This window comes from Scylla paramamosain, chromosome 12 (assembly GCF_035594125.1).
Source record: "Scylla paramamosain isolate STU-SP2022 chromosome 12, ASM3559412v1, whole genome shotgun sequence".
In the NCBI taxonomy this organism is placed as follows: Eukaryota; Metazoa; Arthropoda; class Malacostraca; order Decapoda; family Portunidae; genus Scylla; species Scylla paramamosain.
In genome coordinates, this window is record NC_087162.1 from 17,938,872 (window position 1) to 17,960,447 (window position 21,576).

General features: G+C 44.1%; 1 pseudogene; it reads right to left on the minus strand.

The window, feature by feature from the left end:
* Positions 1 to 647: 647 nt before the first annotated feature.
* The window catches only part of LOC135105408 (zwei Ig domain protein zig-8-like), a 35,664-nt pseudogene continuing 14,735 nt past the window's right edge, over positions 648 to 21,576 (minus strand).

A 21,576-nucleotide genomic window follows, 5' to 3' on the forward strand; every position in this document is an offset into this window, starting at 1 on the left:
GATTTTTTTATTACTAAAAATGCTAATCCAAGGCAATATTACGTTTTTTTTTTACTATTCTTTTCTTAACCCTTTAATTTCTAGGGTCTTTACGAACATTAAGAGCACTGTAAGACAAATATCTGTATGAGTACACACACACACACACACACACACACACACACACACCACACACACACACGTATGTCCTTGCAGAGAGAGAGAGAGAGAGAGAGAGAGAGAGAGAGAGAGAGAGAGAGAGAGAGAGAGAGAGAGAGAGAGAGAGAGAGAGAGAGTTGACGCATAGCTAACAGAGGGCACAAGTAAATACGTAAATAAACGGAAGATAAAAAAAGTAAAAAAAAAAAAAAACCGAATAAATAAAAAATAAATATACATGACAAACGAGTAAAGGGTAAAGAAGATAGCAGAACGAAGTACACGAATTTAACGCAAGATACCAAACCTTACACATCCTCTCCCCCTTTCTCTGAAAAAAAAAAAAAAAATACAAAATTGCAAAGTTAATAATTTCCCCCACAAAAGCCAAAGTATATATTTTCTTCATGCATTTCTTTCATCAACAGACTCTGAGGAAACATGGACAAAATAGAAAAATTCTGAAAAATGAGGGAAAGCTGCCGTCAGACATCATGACTGTCTACATTCTAGTGTAGTCTGTGTGACTCGGAACAAACCAGAAATTGATGAAATTCACTCTCAGTTTTGAAGTGTTCTCTGTGGTCGAGCTCTATGTATGGCAGTGAAGCATTGGGAATGAACACTGTGATGAGGCACAGAATAAAGGCCTTAGGAATGTGTTCTCGAGAAGACTGCTAAGACCATCATGGAAAGAGCAGGTTACCAACGACGAATTGCAAGAAGAGCACGGATGAAATGAATAAGATAAGATAAGGCAAGAATAAGAATAAGAGATGAATAGAACGCTCCTACACAAAACATTCAAATAAGATAAGAATAAGAAAATAAGAGGGGGGGGACTGGAGAAAACCTGTTTTCAAGAAATGATAAAAGGAAAATGAGCTCGGGGGGGGGGGGTAACGAATGAGGTATCTGGACAGCTTGGCACGAGACCAACGGGAGACAACAGAAGGACACACGAACTGATGAGAGATGGCGCTCCATGGTTGCCGGCGTCACAGACATGACACATCGGTGAGGTGGGCAGTCTAGGAGTCTCTCCTTATTACCTTTTACTTGCCCTTCCTTCAACCTGATACTGAATGACTTAATCTGTGATCACTAGAACTGCAGACTGAGGCAGACACTTACTTCACGGACAGCGAGTTTGTTAATAAAGGATGGATGCTATCACTTAGAGCTGGCTGACTGGCGTTGCTGCGCGTAATTCTCTAATACAATGGGGCAAGTTCAAAGCTAAAGCTGCTGGCATACACTAGACTCTCAGTGACTAGAGACCCGTATTCTGAAACGCTTTGCTCTCTCATCACGACTATTTTCAAAGACCACAGAGATGATTAACCTTATTCTCGAGAGTGTTTCTCCTGTTAATGATATGAAAATCTTATTAATCTGCTACTAGAGCCATAAAGCATCCGATACAACTTTAACTGGAACATTTTGAAAGTAGTATAGGTACGGGGCAGAATTGTTTCAGAATATGATTCACAGTTGCGAGTGGCCTCGGCCCTCACCTCCGTCTTATTGATGTTTGAGACAGGCAAGTTATAGTCCCCACATTACAACTGCCTCGCGACAATAACTTGCCTTAAGTACTTGTTCAAAATACAGAACAATCAATATCCAATTTGTCTCGGCTGCTTACTGAATAGCCCAGTCATTACTCTGCTTGATATATTTTAATTTTTAACTTCCAACAAAGACAATCCATGTCAGCGATCGCCTCCATTTTCCCTGAGACAGGATGGAGTGAGCCTTCAGTAGTTCTGTCGCGGGAATCAAACTGCAGTGGAGTCCCTGACCCGCATTCAGAAACGGTTTGATTTCTCATCACGACTATTTTCAGAGGCCACAAAGATAATTAGATGAGTCTTCACGAGTGTTTCTCCTGTTAATAATGTATTGTTAATAATAATTTGCTAGTATGTTACTAAAACAGCAAAAAAAAAAAAAAAAAAAATAAGAAAAAGAAAAAATCCATGTCACTTCAATCACAGCATTTTCAAAGTAAAGGAGGTGCAGCGCAAAAGAGTTTCAGAACGTGGTCCAGGCCTTGAGTGACGCGGTCTGGCCAGGACTCCTGAACGCCAACGATGTGAGAATGATCCAACCCAGCTACTGTTTTAGTCTTCAGTTTTATTTCGCAGACCAGGAGCGTTTATATAAGACTGGGTGGAAGGTCGTCCTGGGTGACTGTTTTCTCACGACGCCACTGCCGGAATTGTGAGTGTGGCGTCTTCTGGCCTATAGAGAGGACGCCAGATTACAGAGAAGCCGCCCGAAATATGCTTGCCTCTGCTCAATTGGGGTGAACACTGCTAGCAGATAGATAAGATGGATGGATGGATAGTCAGAGAGAGAGAGAGAGAGAGAGAGAGTCTGATGGAGAGGCTTAATATTAAAATCTGTTTCTTTATTTGTGACGTTTCATTTCGTCTCTCTCTCTCTCTCTCTCTCTCTCTCTCTCTCTCTCTCTCTCTCTCTCTCTCTCTCTCTCTCTCTCTCTCTCTCTCTGGGAGCCAAAACTAAAGGTTTTTTGTTTGGTTATAAATGCTGAAAACACGATTGAAAACCAACAGAAAGGAGAAAAAAGGGGCGTATAATTGTATAACATTTTAAAACATCGCCACATAGAGAACTTGTTAAAATGTCGACTGCTCTCCCCCACAAAAAAAAAGGATGAATAAATAGACAAATAAACAAATAAATAAATAAATAAATAATGGTACACATAAACCAAAACAAAAACACAGAGAGTAAAAATTGCCTTGTACTTTTATGCCTTTCTTCATACTGACATGAAAGTATATACGTAAATGTATACAGAATGCACCTAAAAAGTATGTGAGTGCAAGTGTGTGTACAGACAGACAGACAGACAGACAGACAAACAGAAAGACAAACACACACACACACACACACACACACACACACACACACACACTGAATGACCCGTAGACACATGTAAAAATAAACAAACAAACAAATACTAAAAACAACGATAAAAAGTTAACTTAGTATTATATTCACCCTACATGCTGTAATATAAGTCACCATGACAAACTACACAGACTACACAAATGTGCTTGTTAATGGCCTGGCGACACAGGCACGTGACACCATTAGAGCAGAGTGTTACGACTGTTAATGGTGCCATGAACACTTAATGGCGTGGTGATGGTGCTAATGATGATAATGATGACTGGATTATTTTGTTAGTGCTACTCTCTCTCTCTCTCTCTCCTCTCTCTCTCTCTCTCTCTCTCTCTCTCTCTCTCTCTCTCTCTCTCCGGGGTTAGTACAGCAACGCTACAGGTTTTGTTAGTGGTTTATTAAAGACAACAGGAGACGAGACCTTATCGATGAACAGTGGAGGGAGGAGACTGCGGTGGCGGCGGCGGCTGATGTGGTGGTGGTGGGTGGTGGTGGTGGTGGTGTCTGCTGTGGAAAGTTTGTGGGTTATAATAACTTTAACAGTAATGATAATAATGATGATGATGATGGTGATGATGATGATGATGATGATGATAATAATAATAATAATAATAATAATAATAATAATAATAATGATAATAATAATAATAATAATAATAATAATAATAACAACAACAACAGCAACAACAATCATCATCATCATCATTATCATCACCCATGACTTATATTGTTGCTTTGTTAGTTTTTTCCACTTTACTACACCAACACTTTTACTACCACTTCTACTACTACTACTACTACTACTACTACTACTACTACTACTACTACTACTACTACTACTACTACTACTACTACTACTACAGGACACCTACCTTCAAAAGATTGGGTCGCAAGGGTGTAGAAGAATGTCCACTAACTTTAGGAGGGGAAGGAGGACGAAGAGGACGGGAGGATGCCAGGAGGAGAAGGAGGAGGAGGAGGAGGAGGAGGAGGAGGAGGAGGAGGAGGAGGAGGAGGAGGAGGAGGAGGAGGGAGGAAGAGGAGGAGGAGGAGGAGGAGGAGGAGGAGGAGGAGGAGGAGGAGGAGAAGGGGTCTTCATGGGTGCGGCTATTGTCCAAGGAAGGTTGCATAGCTGCGGGTTTTCCCTCTGGAATGATAAGAGAGAGAGAGAGAGAGAGAGAGAGAGAGAGTGAGAGGGACTGGAAGGAACTGGATGGAACTGGATGGGTAAGTATGGAAGGAGAGGAAAGACGGGATGGAGACTAGGGAAGAGTAGGGAATGAAGAGGAATGGGGAAGGTGTGGAGGAAGAAGGGAACAATGATGATTATGATACGGAAGGAATACGGAAAATATGAAAAGAAAGGAAAGGAGAGAAAAAGAAAGTTAGGAAAAAGAGAAAAAGGAAAGAAGGAAGGAAAGAAAGAAGGAAGGAAGAAAGTGGGAAGAGAAAGAACAACATAACAATGTTGTATCTCTTGCTGTCTTCTACCGCTATCTTCATGCTAACTGCTCTTCTGATCTTGCTAACTGTATGCCTGCTCTCCTCCCGCGGTCTCGCTGCACAAGACTTTCTTCTTTCTTTCGTCCCTATTCTGTCCATCTCTCTGCTAATGCAAGAGTTAACCAGTATTCTCAATAATTCATCCCTTTCTCTGGTAAACTCTGGAACTCCCTGCCTGCTTCTGTATTTCCTTCTTCCCATGAACTTGAACTCTTTTAGGAGGGAAATTTGAAGACGCTTACCCTCCAATGTCTGATTTTTCTATCTGGAATCTGTATGGGAAACTGGCATTAAGTGGGTCTTTTTTACTCAAAAGTTTTATTGCCCTCAAAAATAAAAATAAGTATTTGAGAGGGAAAAAGAAAAGGGAGAGGGAACTGCAAAGAGAACGAAGGGAGAAAGGGAAGACGAAACGAGAAGAAGAAATATCTGAAGAGAAGGGAAGGAAAGAACGGAGGGAGGGAGGGAGGGAGGGAGGGAGGGAGGGAGGGATGGATGGAGGGAGGGAGGGAGAGAGTGAGGGGAGTAAAGGGATAAGGTAATCTGTTCAAATATCTTGTGTCAAGGCAGAAACTCTTGTGAAGGGAACATGATACGTCAAGAACAGTCTCTCTCTCTCTCTCTCTCTCTCTCTCTCTCTCTCTCTCTCTCTCTCTCTCTCTCTCTCTCTCCAGTACATCACTTACTTTCCCTTCCTCTCTTCTTTTTTACTCAGTCCCTCTCTCATTCTCTCCCTCCTAAATCCTCACAAAATGACTCTTCCTCTCTCCTCTCCCAGGCTAGGTAACATAATTCTCCCTCTCTCTTCCTCTCTTTCACTCTCACATTTCACTTCTCTCTCCTGCCTCTCCAGAACATCATGCCTCCTCCAGTCTCCCTTCCCTCCTCTACCTTCTCCTATAGTAGTCATTTCCTTACTACCAGTGAGAGAGAGAGAGAGAGAGAGAGAGAGAGAGAGAGAGAGAGAGAGAGAGAGAGAGAGAGAGAGAGAGAGAGAGAGAGAGAGAGAGAGAGAGAGAGAGAGAGAGAGAGAGAGAGAGAGAGAGAGAGAGAGAGAGAGAGAACCTGAACAGATCTACAGCAAGAATGATTATGGGCAAGTTAATGAAAAGAAAAATGTAAAAAAGTAAAAGAAGAAGGAAATAAAAATGAAAAAAAAGATAGAAAATAGAATGAAGATGACAGGTATGAAGACTACGACAACAGTAATGATGATGATGATGATGATGATGATGATAATGATGGTGATGATGGTATACCCGAGCAAGATAACGAGTCCTAAACAGAATCCGAAATCCCTGAACGGAATCCCAGCAGTCCTTAACGAAGACTCAAAATCCTGCATTCACTCAAAGAGGATTAACTTAACGCACTGGCAGAACTGAAATGATGCTCGTACTTCCCTGTGATGAAAAGGTCCAAATGCTCTCTCTCTCTCTCTCTCTCTCTCTCTCTCTCTCTCTCTCTCTCTCTCTCTCTCTCTCTCTCTCTCTCTCTCTTTCTCTCTTATTCTCCGTATTCTGAAACACTTCTTCTCCATTACTTTCAAAAAGGTTCTAGCTGAAATTGCACAGGCTTTTAAGGGCGTTTTTACGGTTCTAGTTACAGATTAACAACATTTCTACGTTATTAACAGGAGAAACACTCGTGACAACCCGGCAAGTCATCTCTGTGGTCTTTGAAAACAGTGGCGGTGAGAGAGCAAGGCGTTTCAGAATAGGGGCTTAAGGGCGGCGCACACACCGTCCCTCGCGGCCTGGCGGAGGGTGTTCTGGTAGCCGAGATTTTACGGCGTGGTGGTGAAAGACTGAATGACCTGTCTTCCTGCAGGGTGGTGATGGTGGTGGTGGTGGAGGAGGAAGAGGTGAAAAAAAATACAAAGAAAAGTGAACAACAACATACTTATTAACGTCCGTGTGTTTGGGGAGGTACGTGATAAAGGAGGAGTAGGAGGAGGAGGAGGAGGAGGAGGAGGAGGAGGACGATGATAACGAGGACGAGGACGAGAAGGAACATGGATACAATATAAAGGGAAAATAAAGCGCAACACACCTTTTGGCAGGCTGTTTGATCATCATGAATGCAGAAGGTCACTTAGGGAAACTTACAGAGACCGGAAGGCTAGGAAAATACGGCTCCCTTGCTCTCTACTGACGCAAACTAAGGACACCCCACTAAATCCTCCTGCCGCATGCACTCTTCCTGCTACTTAAGGAAGGAAATAAAGTGAATGTGAACGTCGGGAATGTGATTGATCGAGAGGAGGCCTTTGAGCTGCTAAGACACGCAAATCATTCTGAAACATATAGTGAAATACTGTCAAATGAAGGTTACGTTCACAGTATCTACTGAGGTGAATTCTGAAAGTTTAAACTGTATCGAGTTAATAACGCTTGATGACGGTCTAAGAAGTAGGAGGAGGAGGAGGAGGAGGAGGAGGAATACAAAGGAATACAAAGGAAAGCCAAACAGCAACAAACCTTTTGGTCCTTGCAAGGCTGTTTGGTAACTACTTCTAACTAGCTACAGTGAAGAGAGACAGGACAGCATAGCAGAAGGCTCCTCCCCACCCACCACTCCCTCCAGCTTGCGCTGGCATGGAAATAGTTGGGAAAAGTACCATGCAGTATGGAAAAACTGACATGGAAATTTTCATAGGAAAGGATGAAAGGAAGTTCTACTATTCACCCTACGGTGAACTCTATACGCCTATCTGAAAGTTAATACAAGTTATATTAAAACTGTTGAATAAGAGTTTAAATAGTGAATTTAGTAATTATTCGGACAAGAAGAGAGCTTGTTGGGGATTTGCTTTTAAATATTTGTCTATTTTATTTTTGAATGATTCAATAGTATTGCTGTTTACAATTTCGGCAGGAAGTTTATTCCATATTTTTTTTTTTTTTTTTTTTATGTAGGAAGGATACTGGCCAAGGGCAACAAAAATCTAATAAAAAAAATGCCCACTGAAATGCCAGTCCCTAAAAGGGTCAAAGCAGTGGTCAAAAATTGGTGGATAAGTGTCTTGAAACCTCCCTCTTGAAGGAATTCAAGTCATAGGAAGGTGGAAATATAGAAGCAGGCAAGGAGTTCCAGAGTTTACCAGAGAAAGGGATGAATGATTGAGAATACTGGTTAACTCTTGCGTTAGAGAGGTGGACAGAATAGGAGTGAGAGAAAGAAGAAAGTCTTGTGCAGCGAGGCCGCGGAAGGAGGGGAGGCATGCAGTTAGCAAGATCAGAAGAGCAGTTAGCATGAAAATAGCGGTAGAAGACAGCTAGAGATGCAACATTGCGGCGGTGAGAGAGAGGCTGAAGACAGTCAGTTAGAGGAGAGGAGTTGATGAGACGAAAAGCTTTTGATTCCACCCTGTCTAGAACAGCAGTATGAGTGGAACCCCCCCAGACATGTGAAGCATACTCCATACATGGACGGATAAGGCCCTTGTACAGAGTTAGCAGCTGCGGGGGTGAGAAAAACTGGCGGAGACGTCTCAGAACACCTAACTTCATGGAAGCTGTTTTAGCTAGAGATGAGATGTGAAGTTTCCAGTTCAGATTATAAGTAAAGGACAGACCGAGGATGTTCAGTGTAGAAGAGGGGGATAGTTGAGTGTCATTGAAGAAGAGGGGATAGTTGTCTGGAAGATTGTGTCGAGTTGATAGATGGAGGAATTGAGTTTTTGAGGCATTGAACAATACCAAGTTTGCTCTGCCCCAATCAGAAATTTTAGAAAGATCAGAAGTCAGGCGTTCTGTGGCTTCCCTGCGTGATATGTTTACCTCCTGAAGGGTTGGACGTCTATGAAAAGACGTGGAAAAGTGCAGGGTGGTATCATCAGCATAGGAGTGGATAGGACAAGAAGTTTGTTTTAGAAGATCATTAATGAATAATAAGAAGAGAGTGGGTGACAGGACAGAACCCTGAGGAACACCACTGTTAATAGATTTAGGAGAAGAACAGTGACCGTCTACCACAGCAGCAATAGAACGGTCAGAAAGGAAACTTGAGATGAAGTTACAGAGAGAAGGATAGAAACCGTAGGAGGGTAGTTTGGAAATCAAAGCTTTGTGCCAGACTCTATCAAAGGCTTTTGATATGTCCAAGGCAACAGCAAAAGTTTCACCAAAGTCTCTAAAAGAGGATGACCAAGACTCAGTAAGGAAAGCCAGAAGATCACCAGTCGAGCGGCCTTGACGGAACCCATACTGGCGATCAGATAGAAGGTTGTGAAGTGATAGATGTTTAAGAATCTTCCTGTTGAGGATAGATTCAAAAACTTTAGATAAGCAGGAAATTAAAGCAATAGGACGGTAGTTTGAGGGATTAGAGCGGTCACCCTTTTTAGGAACAGGTTGAATGTAGGCAAACTTCCAGCAAGAAGGAAAGGTAGATGTTGACAGACAGAGCTGAAAGAGTTTGACTAGGCAAGGTGCAAGCACGGAGGCACAGTTTCGGAGAACAATAGGAGGGACCCCATCAGGTCCATAAGCCTTCTGAGGGTTTAGGCCAGCGAGGGCATGGAAAACATCATTACGAAGAATTTTAATACGAGGCATGAAGTAGTCAGAGGGTGGAGGAGAGGGAGGAACAAGCCCAGAATCGTCCAAGGTAGAGTTTTTAGCAAAGGTTTGAGCAAAGAGTTCAGCTTTAGAAATAGATGTGATAGCAGTGGTGCCATCTGGTTGAAGTAGAGGAGGGAAAGAAGAAGAAGCAAAGTTATTGGAGATATTTTTGGCTAGATGCCAGAAATCACGAGGGGAGTTAGATCTTGAAAGGTTTTGACATTTTCTGTTAATGAAGGAGTTTTTGGCTAGTTGGAGAACAGACTTGGCATGGTTCCGGGCAGAAATATAAAGTGCATGAGATTCTGGTGAAGGAAGGCTTAAGTACCTTTTGTGGGCCACCTCTCTATCATGTATAGCACGAGAACAATATATTTACTATACGATTAAAGAAGAAATGTTTGGCCTCGTGGGATTTAAAACGTTTGGGTATAATCTTGAATCCATTATTTCTTGTTAGGTTAGAATGATCAATGGTAAAATAATTATGTGCATCAATGTTACTATATCCTTTGAAAATTTTGAACACTTCAATTAGGTCTCCTCTTATCCTGCGCTTTGTTAAACTAAATAGGTTTAGTTCTTCCAGTCGTTCCTCATACGGCTTATTGCGCAATCTTGGAATCATCTTTGTGACTCTGCGCTGTATCTTTTCTAGTTTTTCAATGTCTTTTTTGTAGTATGGTGACCAGAACTGTACACAGTATTCTAGATGAGGGCGCACCAGTGAGTTATATAAGGCAAGTATAACCTTTTCTGATTTAAATTCAAAGGTTCTTCCAATGAACCCTACTAATTTATTTGCCGTCTTTACTGTTTCTGTGCAGTGTTGACTCGGCTTTAGGTCGTTTGACACAACGACACCAAGATCTTTTTCTTTATCAGCACTTGACAGTGGCATGTTATTCATTACATATCTCGCCTGAACATTATTGCTTCCGATATGTAGAATTTTGCACTTTTCTATATTGAATCTCATCTGCCATTTTTCTGCCCAGCTTGTTAGTTTATTGAGGTCACACTGCAGTTCCTGCCATTGTGACACAGACGTAACTCTACTTGTTATTTTGGTGTCGTCTGCAAATTTACTTATTTTGCAGTTTATCCCTTCATCAATATCATTTATGTACATTATGAAGAGTACTGGTCCTAATACAGAGCCTTGAGGAACGCCGCTATTTACCTTATGCCACTCTGACTCTTTCCCATTTATTACAACACGCTGTTTTCTGTCAGAGAGCCAGTCTCTCAGCCATTTCAGGGTGTTTCCGGCAATGCCGTGAGCTTTTACTTTGCTGATGAGTCTCTTATGGGGAACAGTGTCGAAAGCTTTCTGGAAATCAAGGTAGATAATATCAACAGCTTTTGTCTCGTCATACGAGTTAAATACTTCATAAAAGAAGTCTAGTAAGTTTGTTAAGCAGGAGCGCTTGGTTCTGAAACCGTGTTGCGAATCCTTTATGATTTTATTTTCTTCTAAATATTTAACAATTTTATCTCTAATTATTGTTTCCATCAGCTTACACACTACTGAAGTGAGACTGATCGGCCTGTAATTGGCTGGGAGAGATTTATTTCCTTTTTTAAAGATTGGCGTGACATTTGCTAGTTTCCATTCGTGGGGAACTTTACCCGCTAGCAAAGTTTTATTGAATAAAATTGTAAGCGGTTTCACGAGCTCATTTCTTGCTTCTTTAAGAAGCCTGGGTGATATCTTGTCTGGCCCGGGTGTTTTGTTTACGTTCATGCTCTTTGTGACTGAGAGGATTTCACTTTCTGTGATGGTGAAGTCTGGCAGCGTGGTGCCTCGTGACTGAGGCGTGGGGGTCGGCAGACTGCCCTGAACATCCTCAGTCGTGAAGACGGTTGAGAAGTACTCGTTCAGGAGGAGGAGGAGGAGGAGGAGGAGGAGGAGGAGGAGGAGGAGGAGGAGGAGGAGAAGGAGGAGGAGGAGGAGGAGGAGAATGGGAAGGAGAAGGAGGAGGAGGAAGAGAGGAAGGGAAGATTAAGAAGAATATGAAAGATATGAAAGAAAAGAACAAGAACAATTATACCCATCCAACCATTCATTCATCTCCTTTCCCAAGCCCCCCCCCATCACACACACACATTCACCCCCTCCCCCTCCCACACACACCTTCCAGCACGTGCACGACCACTGAGGCGGGTCTGGCACGGACGGGGGCGCAGGTGTAAGTGCCGGCGTCCCTCCAAGTGGCGCGCGTCACCAGAAGCCAGCTGGTTCCTGCACGCCGGTCCGTCACCAGCTGCACGCCCCCACGCCCGCCTGAGTTCACTTCCTCCAGCCTCCCCCCACTGCTGCTGCTGCTGCTGCTGATTTTGATTCCTGGAGGAGGGAAAATCATTAATATTTTTTGTTTATCTCCACCATTCTCTCTCTCTCTCTCTCTCTCTCTCTCTCTCTCTCTCTCTCTCTCTCTCTCTCTCTCTCTCTCTCTCTCTCTTTCTTCAAGCTGTGCGATTTCTGAAGGAGGAGGAGGAGGAGGAGAAGGAGGAGGAGGAATAATAATAAGAAGGGGAAGAGCAGGAAGAGGAATAATAATAATAATAATAATAATAATAATAATAATAATAATAATAATAATAAAAGCAAATAAAAAAGAAAAGAATAAAGAAGAGGAGGAGGAGATAGAGGAAATATTTTCAAGTTCAGTGATAATTATGGTGTACAGTGTGCCATTTCTTCAAAAATGTACCTTGCAATCCATCTATTCCAAGAGTTCTCAGCCTGGGATACGGGTATCCCAGGCGTATTTACGTGCATGCGTGCGTGCGTGCGTGCGTGCGTGCGTGCGTGCGTGTGTGCGAGGGTGTGTGAGTGCGCTCCTTCTTTTTCTTCTTCTTTCTCCTAATTTTCTTTTCTTCATTTTCGATTTCTTCTTTTCTCACTTTTTTTTATTCCTATACTTCTTCTTCTTCTTTTTCTTCTTCTTCTTCTTCTTCTTCTTCTTCTTCTTCTTCTTATTATTATTATTATCATTGTTAATTAATCATTACTTTTCTTCATGATTTTCACACACACACACACACACACACACACACACACACACACACACACACACACACACACACACACTCCAAGCAGTCCTGGCACCATCCCCGAGCTGTTTCTCAAGGAAAAGCAGCAGCAAAAAACGGCGTCAAATGAAACCAAATACGAGTATGAGTACAACAGACCTCCGCGCATCCTCACTGTGCAGACAAACCAGCGACACTCAAGCTGGTACAATTGACAAGGATCGCCCAGCCGCTGGTTGGGAGGCGTGGGGTTGCGCGCCGCGCCCCGCCCATGGCGAGGTATGCACGCCGCCCGCCACCAGCCTGAGGTTCCTGTCGCTGATCGGAGAGGCGGTGCTGGAGGTGCGCTTCCAGGAGTACGTTGCCTGCATGGCCCGCCTGGTGAGCAAGATGGAGCGCATCCGTGCGTGCATGACGGGTCTCCAAGCAGTGGCTGAAGGCGTCGCGGTGGTCCTGCTGTGCCTGCTCTGGCGCCCAAGTGCAAGGCAGGCAAGCGTCGGCCGCCCTCCTCTGTCCTCCACGGAGGCTCGGGAGGAGCACGACGATGACCAAGCCGCGAAGGAAAGAGAGGAGAGGCAAGATGATCAACACGAGGGATACAGATTTTCCACAGAAAACGAAGTTGCCGAGACGGAGATTGAAGGCATCTGTAATGATAAGGAACAAGAGGAAGGCAAAGGTGAGGAGAAAGTCAATGACTACAATGATAAGGAACAAGAGGAATCCAAACATGAGGAGAAAGATAATGAAAGCATAGAAGACAAAGATGATATATGAGTATACGATGAAAACGAGAACGAACAGGAAGACAACGAAGACGTGCTAAACACTCAGAATGAGGAGAACGTGAATGCAGCGACAATCAGAGGAAGACGACAAGGGCACGAAGCAGGGCGAGATAGAGGAAGACGGCGAGTCATTCCTGCGGCGTCACGTCGCGTTCCTTACCCAGGAACAGTTGCGTGCGCTGGGCGTCGGGCGCCTGCTGGATGTGGGTGGCTTTGGATCTGTGCGGCGGGCCACCTACAATGGATATGAGCTGGTTGTCAAGGAACTAATGAAGAAGGCGAGGCTTGCGCTGCTCTTGGAGGAGGCTCGCACGGTGGTGGAGCTAAGAGGAGTGGGTGGAGTGCCGCGGCTTCTGGATGTGTGCCATTCTTCACACGCCCCTGGTGCAGCAGTTTGTCGGCGACATCTGCGATAAGTATTTACTGCAGTGTTCGGTCAGACACTTCCTCGAGTCCCTAATCAACGTGTGCCAGCGACTGGGTGAAGTCCACGACATGGGCTTTGTCCATAATGATCTTAAGTACAACAATATTACGTTTACTGGCACTGTCGCGCAGACAGAGTTTCACGTCATCGACTTTGGGCTGGCTTGCCGCACCGAGACGACCTTTAGAAAAGGCAGAGTAGGGCCTGACAGAGAGATGGTGCAAGGTGACGAGGAGAGCGAGGCTGGCGAGGTGTGACAGGAAATATCTCTATTTGTACCGTTCCCTTGGCGATTTGACAACTGATGAGACTCAGGAAGAGGACGAGGACGAGGACAAAGAGGAATCAGAGGAGGGGGCGGACTGGATGGCTCCTGAACAGTTTGAAGGAAAACCAGTGCTGGCTGAGGGAGACGTGTATAGCTTTGGCTACTTTTTGGGATGGCTGCTGGAGGGCTGTCCGCAGACATCTGTGACGGGCCCGCTGAGGTGTCTATCCTGCCTGTGTATCGCCTAGGATGCAAACCTTCGTCCGTCCCTCATCCAGGTGGTCCGAGGCACTGCACGCCTCATCCAACACTTGGCGTCACAAGAGCTTGATCAAAAGTTTATTTAGCGAGTATTCTGCAACGAGGGGAGCGGTGACACAGGCGACGACGCTGATGACGACGACGAAGACGTTAGGGATTGTAGCCGCCGGCTCAGTACCGGCTGGCTTGTAGTTCCTGTACTTTAATTTGTAGCTGGTTTCTTGTTATGTTCTTGTCATGACGGGCCCCAGATAGGGGTTACACTACTGTACTTTGCCATAAGTTACGTTACGAGGTTAATATTATACTTATAACATTACTTGATATGTGGACGGGACGAGAAGGCGAGAAGGCGAGCTACAGAGGGGTGTTTGTTTACAGGACACCACGGTCCTTATCTAGACCATCATTTTTTCCCTCAGCCAGGTCAGCGCGAGGCAGGGTAAGGCTTGACATGGTTTAATGGGGGTCAAGGGGGTGAACTTGAGACATAGTTTAATGGGGATCAAGGGGGTGAACTTGGGAAGAAACATGGTGTGATGGGTTGAAGAATGAGAAGAAATAAGGTGGGCTCTGCCATAGGGGCAGAGTCTTGGTGGCAGCCGTAGAGGCAAGACCTGTGTAGTTCACCGCTCTCCAGCTGTGCCACTGTCATCTCAGCCGCAGAGGCACTAGTTCATAAAATCTACGGAGCCCCTCTGCCACGTTACGTGGAAATGGAGCCTGCTCTGGGATTAAGGTGATTGTGTGGCACATACGCAATTGCGTATGTATTATTTACTTATGTATTAATCATATCTATCTGTGTCATTAATATACCTAGATGTTTCGGTGTTTGTTTCGGGACGATGATGTTGCATAATGTAGTGTTTACAAATATCCCTGTGAAGTGCACAGCTACATTGCCTTATTGCAGGATTCCCAATTATTTCCTATCAAGTGATGTACTTATGATAACTTACAGGTTTGACAGCATCCCAATAAACTGAGAAGTGAGTACAACACAAGTGGTTTACAGTCACTCCTTTGCTACACCATAAACGCAACGCATCAATGCGTTTATAGGGATGATTACAGTGGGGATGACAGTAACACTGGGGACTCTGACAAAGGCGGTAGCGGTAACAATATGGACCATCATAACTGCGACAAAGGTGGTAATGGGGACGATGAGAACAGCGACAAAGACAAGAACGAGAGAGAAGACTAATGAAAGTCGCTGACTTGGATAAATGTGTCGTTTTCATAAATTTGAGTTTTAGTCTTTCCGTAACTTGTTTCACGTGATACTAAAATATCCGTCATCGTGTTTTAACAAAAAAAAAAAAAAAAAAAAAAAAAATTGTGTTCACGTTTTTGTGTTTCATCTTGAAACTTGTCCGTCTGTCTGTCTGTCTGTATGTATGTATATAGGTATCTCTCTCTCTCTCTCTCTCTCTCTCTCTCTCTCTCTCTCTCTCTCTCTCTCTCTAAGGATACATACGGCCCTACACCTTTTGAAATTTATGCCGTACGACCTGTAAGAGCTGTATCCCTAGAGTAGACCCTTCGGGTCCCAAAGTGATTAAAAATTTCCCGAGACGGATGTGTGCACGTTGGTAAGTACGCTCTAGTCTACATCCGCCAGCAGTTGCTTCGTCACTGAAGCTTGAGAGTATCGAGTGATATTTTTATGAAGAGTTTGTTGTTCGACGACAGACGATAGTGTACCTCTCTCTCTCACCGATGCCTGCGTACTTCCAGCGATTGAAGAAAAATACAAATTTATTTTCGTTCTTTGTAGTATATTTATGAAGGAACTATATTTAGAAATGTCCTTCTATGGCACTGTGATCGCAAAATATGCAGACAGTCGTGCAAGAAGCCCTGAAATAAGAGAGGAGGGTGTCATGGCGGCTGCCATTCCCTGATCAGTTCCCCCTCACTGACGCCTGCGCATTTTCTGAGATTGAAGGAAAGATGTACATTTCTTCGTTCTTGGTAGTATATTTATGAATGAACTATAATCAAGAATATCATTCTAAGGGATAGTGATTACAGAATAAGCACACTCGTGTTAGGAGTCCAGTAAACAACGAGGATTCGGTCATGGCGGCCACCTTGCCCCATCAGCCAGCCTGCGTCAACTTGCTGTCCTCCTCTCCTGCTCAATCCCAGGCACCGAACACTTGTCACTCAACACCCGGTCACGTTCTGATATCAATCTAGAAGCTATTACAGATTGATTTTGTTATAATACGAGTCTGAAAACTGTTACACCCTAACCTTAGGATAGTGAAAAGGCGTGCGTTTGCTCACGGCACCCGCCATGGTGGACTGCTGATGGGGTGGAAGTTTCCTACGAATATACTTGTATGAAAGGACACTCTGCAGACCTAAGACATCTATCAAAATAAACCTAATTATGCACGATTTTTTGTTTGAAGTAATTATTAAACCACAGAAGGCTTTAGAACGTACAAACTAATTAGCGATAAAACGAAAGCGTAGCGGTTGATGGCATCTCTTATTTACACACGCCCACGGTATTCTAAGGCCCGTTTTTACGGATTCCATCTCCGTTCACCGTCCAACAATGACGTCACAAAAACGAAGTCCGTACTGAACGGAGGAGTTGGCCGCCGTCTCCGTATCCATGTTTGTCAACATGGCCGAGAAGAGACCTCCTCGACAAAGAATTTGTATACTTCTTGCCACCTTGCTGCTCGCAGCAGACGAAGAGAGGCCAGTGAGGTGGAGAAGAGTGTCATTTATTGCCCAGTAAAGAAGTATAAGTAACTACACGCTAGTGAATCCTACAGGGCACGGTGGAGGCAGTTGTGTCTTGTATCAATGCACGGTGTGGGGGAGAGGGAGGCTATACCGGATGTCTTTTTTTTTTTTTTTATGTAAGAAGGACACTGGCCAAGGGCAACAAAAATCAATAAAAAAAAAATGCCCACTGAAATGCCAGTCCCGTAAAAGGGTCAAGGCAGTGGTCAAAAATTGGTGGATAAGTGTCTTGAAACCTCCCTCTTGAAGGAATTCAAGTCATAGGAAGGTGGAAATACAGAAGCAGGCAGGGAGTTCCAGAGTTTACCAGAGAAAGGGATGAATGATTGAGAATACTGGTTAACTCTTGCGTTAGAGAGGTGGACAGAATAGGGGTGAGAGAAAGAAGAAAGTCTTGTGCAGCGAGGCCGCGGAAGGAGGGGAGGCATGCAGTTAGCAAGATCAGAAGAGCAGTTAGCATGAAAATAGCGGTAGAAGACAGCTAGATATGCAACATTGCGGCGGTGAGAGAGAGGCTGAAGACAGTCAGTTAGAGGAGAGGAGTTGATGAGACGAAAAGCTTTTGATTCCACCCTGTCTAGAAGAGCAGTGTGAGTGGAAACCCCCCAGACATGTGAAGCATACTCCATACATGGACGGATAAGGCCCTTGTACAGAGTTAGCAGCTGGGAGGGTGAGAAAAACTGGCGGAGACGTCTCAGAACACTTAACTTCATAGAAGCTGTTTTAGCTAGAGATGAGATGTGAAGTTTCCAGTTCAGATTATAAGTAAAGGACAGACCGAGGATGTTCAGTGTAGAAGAGGGGGACAGTTGAGTGTCATTGAAGAAGAGGGGATAGTTGTCTGGAAGGTTGTGTCGAGTTGATAGATGGAGGAATTGAGGATGTCTGGATGTCTGGATGTCAATTATTAATACAGTCATTACCATAGTGCTGAGTGAGGCTTGTTGCGTTTCTGCAGTTTGTTGGACTGAAACCTGCCCAGTCCATCCATGTGTTTGTGTTTACATGCTTTGCGGTGTTGCCACACCTCACGCTGGGACCCCAGTCACTCATCTTTTTCCACGAATTATTAAAATGTTTAATTTACAATACAGCATTATTACGTTATAAAGCTGTAATTCAATAACGTTTTTTCATGTACTTGAATATCGATAATACCCAGAACATTCGAAATATCAGCCCTCGCAAACTGTCCGTCTCTCCGCACAAAGTTAAACTTGGTTCATCTCCCGCTCGACGGCGTCCGTTCAAGCGGAGGCAGAAACGGAGCCCGGCTCCAACTACAGTCGCTCGAACGAAAACGGTGGTGACGTCATTGTTTGATGGTGTACGGAAACGGAATCCATAAAAACGGGGTAGTGTAAACCGGGCCTTACATTTCTTGAAAAGGACTTCTCTCTATACAGAAGACAAAAAAATAAGGCTAACTGATATATTACAATAATTGTATGTTCTTTAGATACATGATAGTACAGACAACAATAGCGTAAAAAAAAATAATAATAATTACTGCAGGTTTTTACGTCTGGTGTACGCCACGACAGCTAGGCTTCGCAATACTAACCCTCCCGGATGTTGAAGTCCCTCTGAATATCTAATTTACAGTAAGTTCACAAATTATTCGAAAAGAAGCTTCAATAGGTTTAGAAAATCAACTGCAATCTTAGAATTATCTTATAAATCCATTAACAAGACATGTATAAAGGCATCACGTAGATGTCACATGTTTTGGTAATTACCTGACATCTATCATAGAACCTGGACTGACCAATGAATTCACAGACGATTGTTGTTGTCATTACGTACGGTACTGATGAATTCATTGGCACATTTGATAATAAATTCTATATATTGATAGATATGAACAATTTTTTTTTGTCATCATACACTGATGAATTCGTGGACACACCTGTTATTATTTACCGGTGAATTCCTGAATGCATAAGTTATGTTCTGAGTGCACTGTGCTACATTCTTGGAGAGGGGCACGTGGCCAGTGCTGAAATACATTAAGGCTTACATAAAGTCAAGAAGGTTGAGAATCCCTGATTTAATCTTATCCAGCAGTAGAAAGCGAAGGGTGCGAGGGAGGAGGAGCAGCACTCCCGTTCATCCCACGCAGACAAACTTGAAAAAAACACGCGGCAAGAATTAACACACACACCAACACAAAGCAAAGGTGAGAATGAATGGCCATCCTACCTATTCACACACATCACTTCACGCTCACCTGTCCCCACCTGTCCCCGCCCACCCCAGCCTCGCTCCGCCCCCCCCTGCTCCTCCATACCGCACTGCAAGACAAAGGAAGAAAACAAAGAACACGGAAGAAAGTTTAACACCTCAACAAATCCTTTCTGTCCACCGACTTCGCTCATTACCTACGCATCTCCGCTCTCTCTCTCTCTCTCTCTCTCTCTCTCTCTCTCTCTCTCTCTCTCTCTCTCTCTCTCTCTCTCTCTCTCTCGCTGCTCTTCTTTCCTCGCCTTTTCTCCACTCTCCATCTAGTATCTCATTCTCCTTCCCTCCTCCTCTCTCACCTAACATCTCCACCCTACTTCTTCTGTCTCATCTCTTCTCTTTTCTCGCTCTTCCCATCCTAAATCATCTCTCCCTTCCCCTCCTCCCCCCCTCTTCTTCTCAGCAGTAGGCAGGGAGACGCTACCAAGCCACTCTTCGATTATCGGGGTAATTTAAAGGTGTGTACGGCGCCCATGCAGTTCCCTGGAGGCTGCTTGGCGTTCCCTCCTCCTTCCCTAACGAAAGAGGCTCATAAACGCTTTTCCTCATCAGGGGTAGTTTTCAAAGGCCACAGAGATGCTTAATGTTTTCATTTTATGGGACTGGCATTTCAGTGGGCATTTTTTTTTTATTAGATTTTTGTTGCCCTTGGCCAGTGCCCTTCCTACATAAAAAAAAAGAATGTTTTTTACTTTGATGATGCAGAATTCGTGTTAAACTATCACTAGCATCATCTAAACACATCTGATTTGCTCCTAAACCAAGAACAAGACCGGTAAGCGCTTTCTCTCATTAAGGGCTGTTTTGAAAAGCCACAGAGATGCCTAGTCGGGTTCTCGTGAGGTTTTGTTTTGTTTACTTTGCTGATGCAGAATTCGTGTCAAACTGTCACTAGATTCATCCAAAACAAGCGGACTCAAAAAAATCGATAGTAACTCTCACTGGATCGTGTTATAAGGACAAGACGCTGGCACGTTTGAGAATGCTATCATGGATTTCAGTAAGGATTTGGTGGATGATGATGTCCATGTCTGATTGTTTTCTGTGGAGTTACTTGATTTTTTTTTTTTTTTTCAGGGTTTCGGTTATTATCGTGGAATGTTTGGTACTTATATGAGAGAGAGAGAGAGAGAGAGAGAGAGAGAGAGAGAGAGAGAGAGAGAGAGAGAGAGAGAGAGAGAGAGAGAGAGAGAGAGAGAGAGAGAGAGAGAGAGAGAGAGAGAGAGAGAGAGAGAGAGAGAATTTTTCACTTCAGCACCAATTCTTGACGGCATATTACTTGACCTTCCTTTTCTTTCTGCTCTTATACTTAACCTGGCGCCCGTCACCATACACACACACACACACACACACACACACACACACACACACACACACACACTCACCCAGAGGCAGCCGCAGCCACGTGACAGGTGTGGCTTCAGGTGCAGCGCCCTTAATGAGGCAGGTAATGTTGAGATCACTGCCCGCCCTCATGAACACCTCCCGCGCCCCCAAGATCACGGCGCGAGGCTCTGCAGGATGCGTGACATTGCATTACCACTTCTGCTCTGCTTATTATCACTTCTGCTATTCCTGCTACTGATTTGACTTTTATTTTTACTATTAACTTTACTGCTACTGTTGCTGCTACTTCAGTTTTTATCATGACGTATTTTTGCTACTACTTTACTACTACTACTACTACTACTACTACTACTACTACTATCGGTATCACCTCTTCTCCCCACGGTCCAGAGGGGAAAATGTCCAGAGGGTTAAAAATGTTTAGATGGAAAATGTCCGTCAGGGAGGTGTCATGGGATTGAATGTCCAGAGGGGAAATATGAGAACATGTCCAGAGGAGAAAAATGTCCAGAGGAAAACGTCAGGGGAAAATGTCCAAAGGGAAAAACATCACGGAGAAAATGTCAGAGGGGGAAACACGACAGCAGGCTCCACTCACCCACAACCTGAAGCGTGAACCTCCTGAAGATCTTAGGTTGCGCGGAGACCTGGCACTCGTACACGCCCGCGTCAGAGAGGGCGGGGCGCGCCACGTGCAGCACCCAGTAGGGGGGAGGCGGCCTGGTGGAGGGCGCTGAACCGGGGGTCGCTCGTATACGTGAAGGAGTCCGTGGTGAGGACGTGCAGGTCCCGCCGGCGGATCCATGACACCTGGGGACGAGGAAGAGGTGTGGTGGTAGTGGTGGGGAAAAGTGATAATTTCAGTGACAATGTAGCCTGTACTCTTCAAAGCTTCATTGCCTCATAAGGATTGTTTTTCAAAGGCCACAGAGATCGGGTTCCCATGGGTGTTTTTTCCATTGATAAATCCTGTTATATTATCCCTTGCATCATGAAAACACCCTTGAAATCCCGATGAAAACAAGTACCCCTGGAGCCTGTTGTAAGTGGTCGAAATATGACCTTGCTATATTGCCACTATTAGTAGCATCATGAAAACACTCTTAAGAGTCAATAACCAACAACTACCCCTGGAGTCCGTTAAAGGCGGTCGAAATAAGACTTTTCTGAATTGCCACTAGCATCATGAAAACATTCTTGAAAAATCTTATTAAAAACCCCAATAAAAACCTAATAAAAAATAAAAACCTTAATAAACACTTGAGGAAAAAAATATCCCTCGATCCT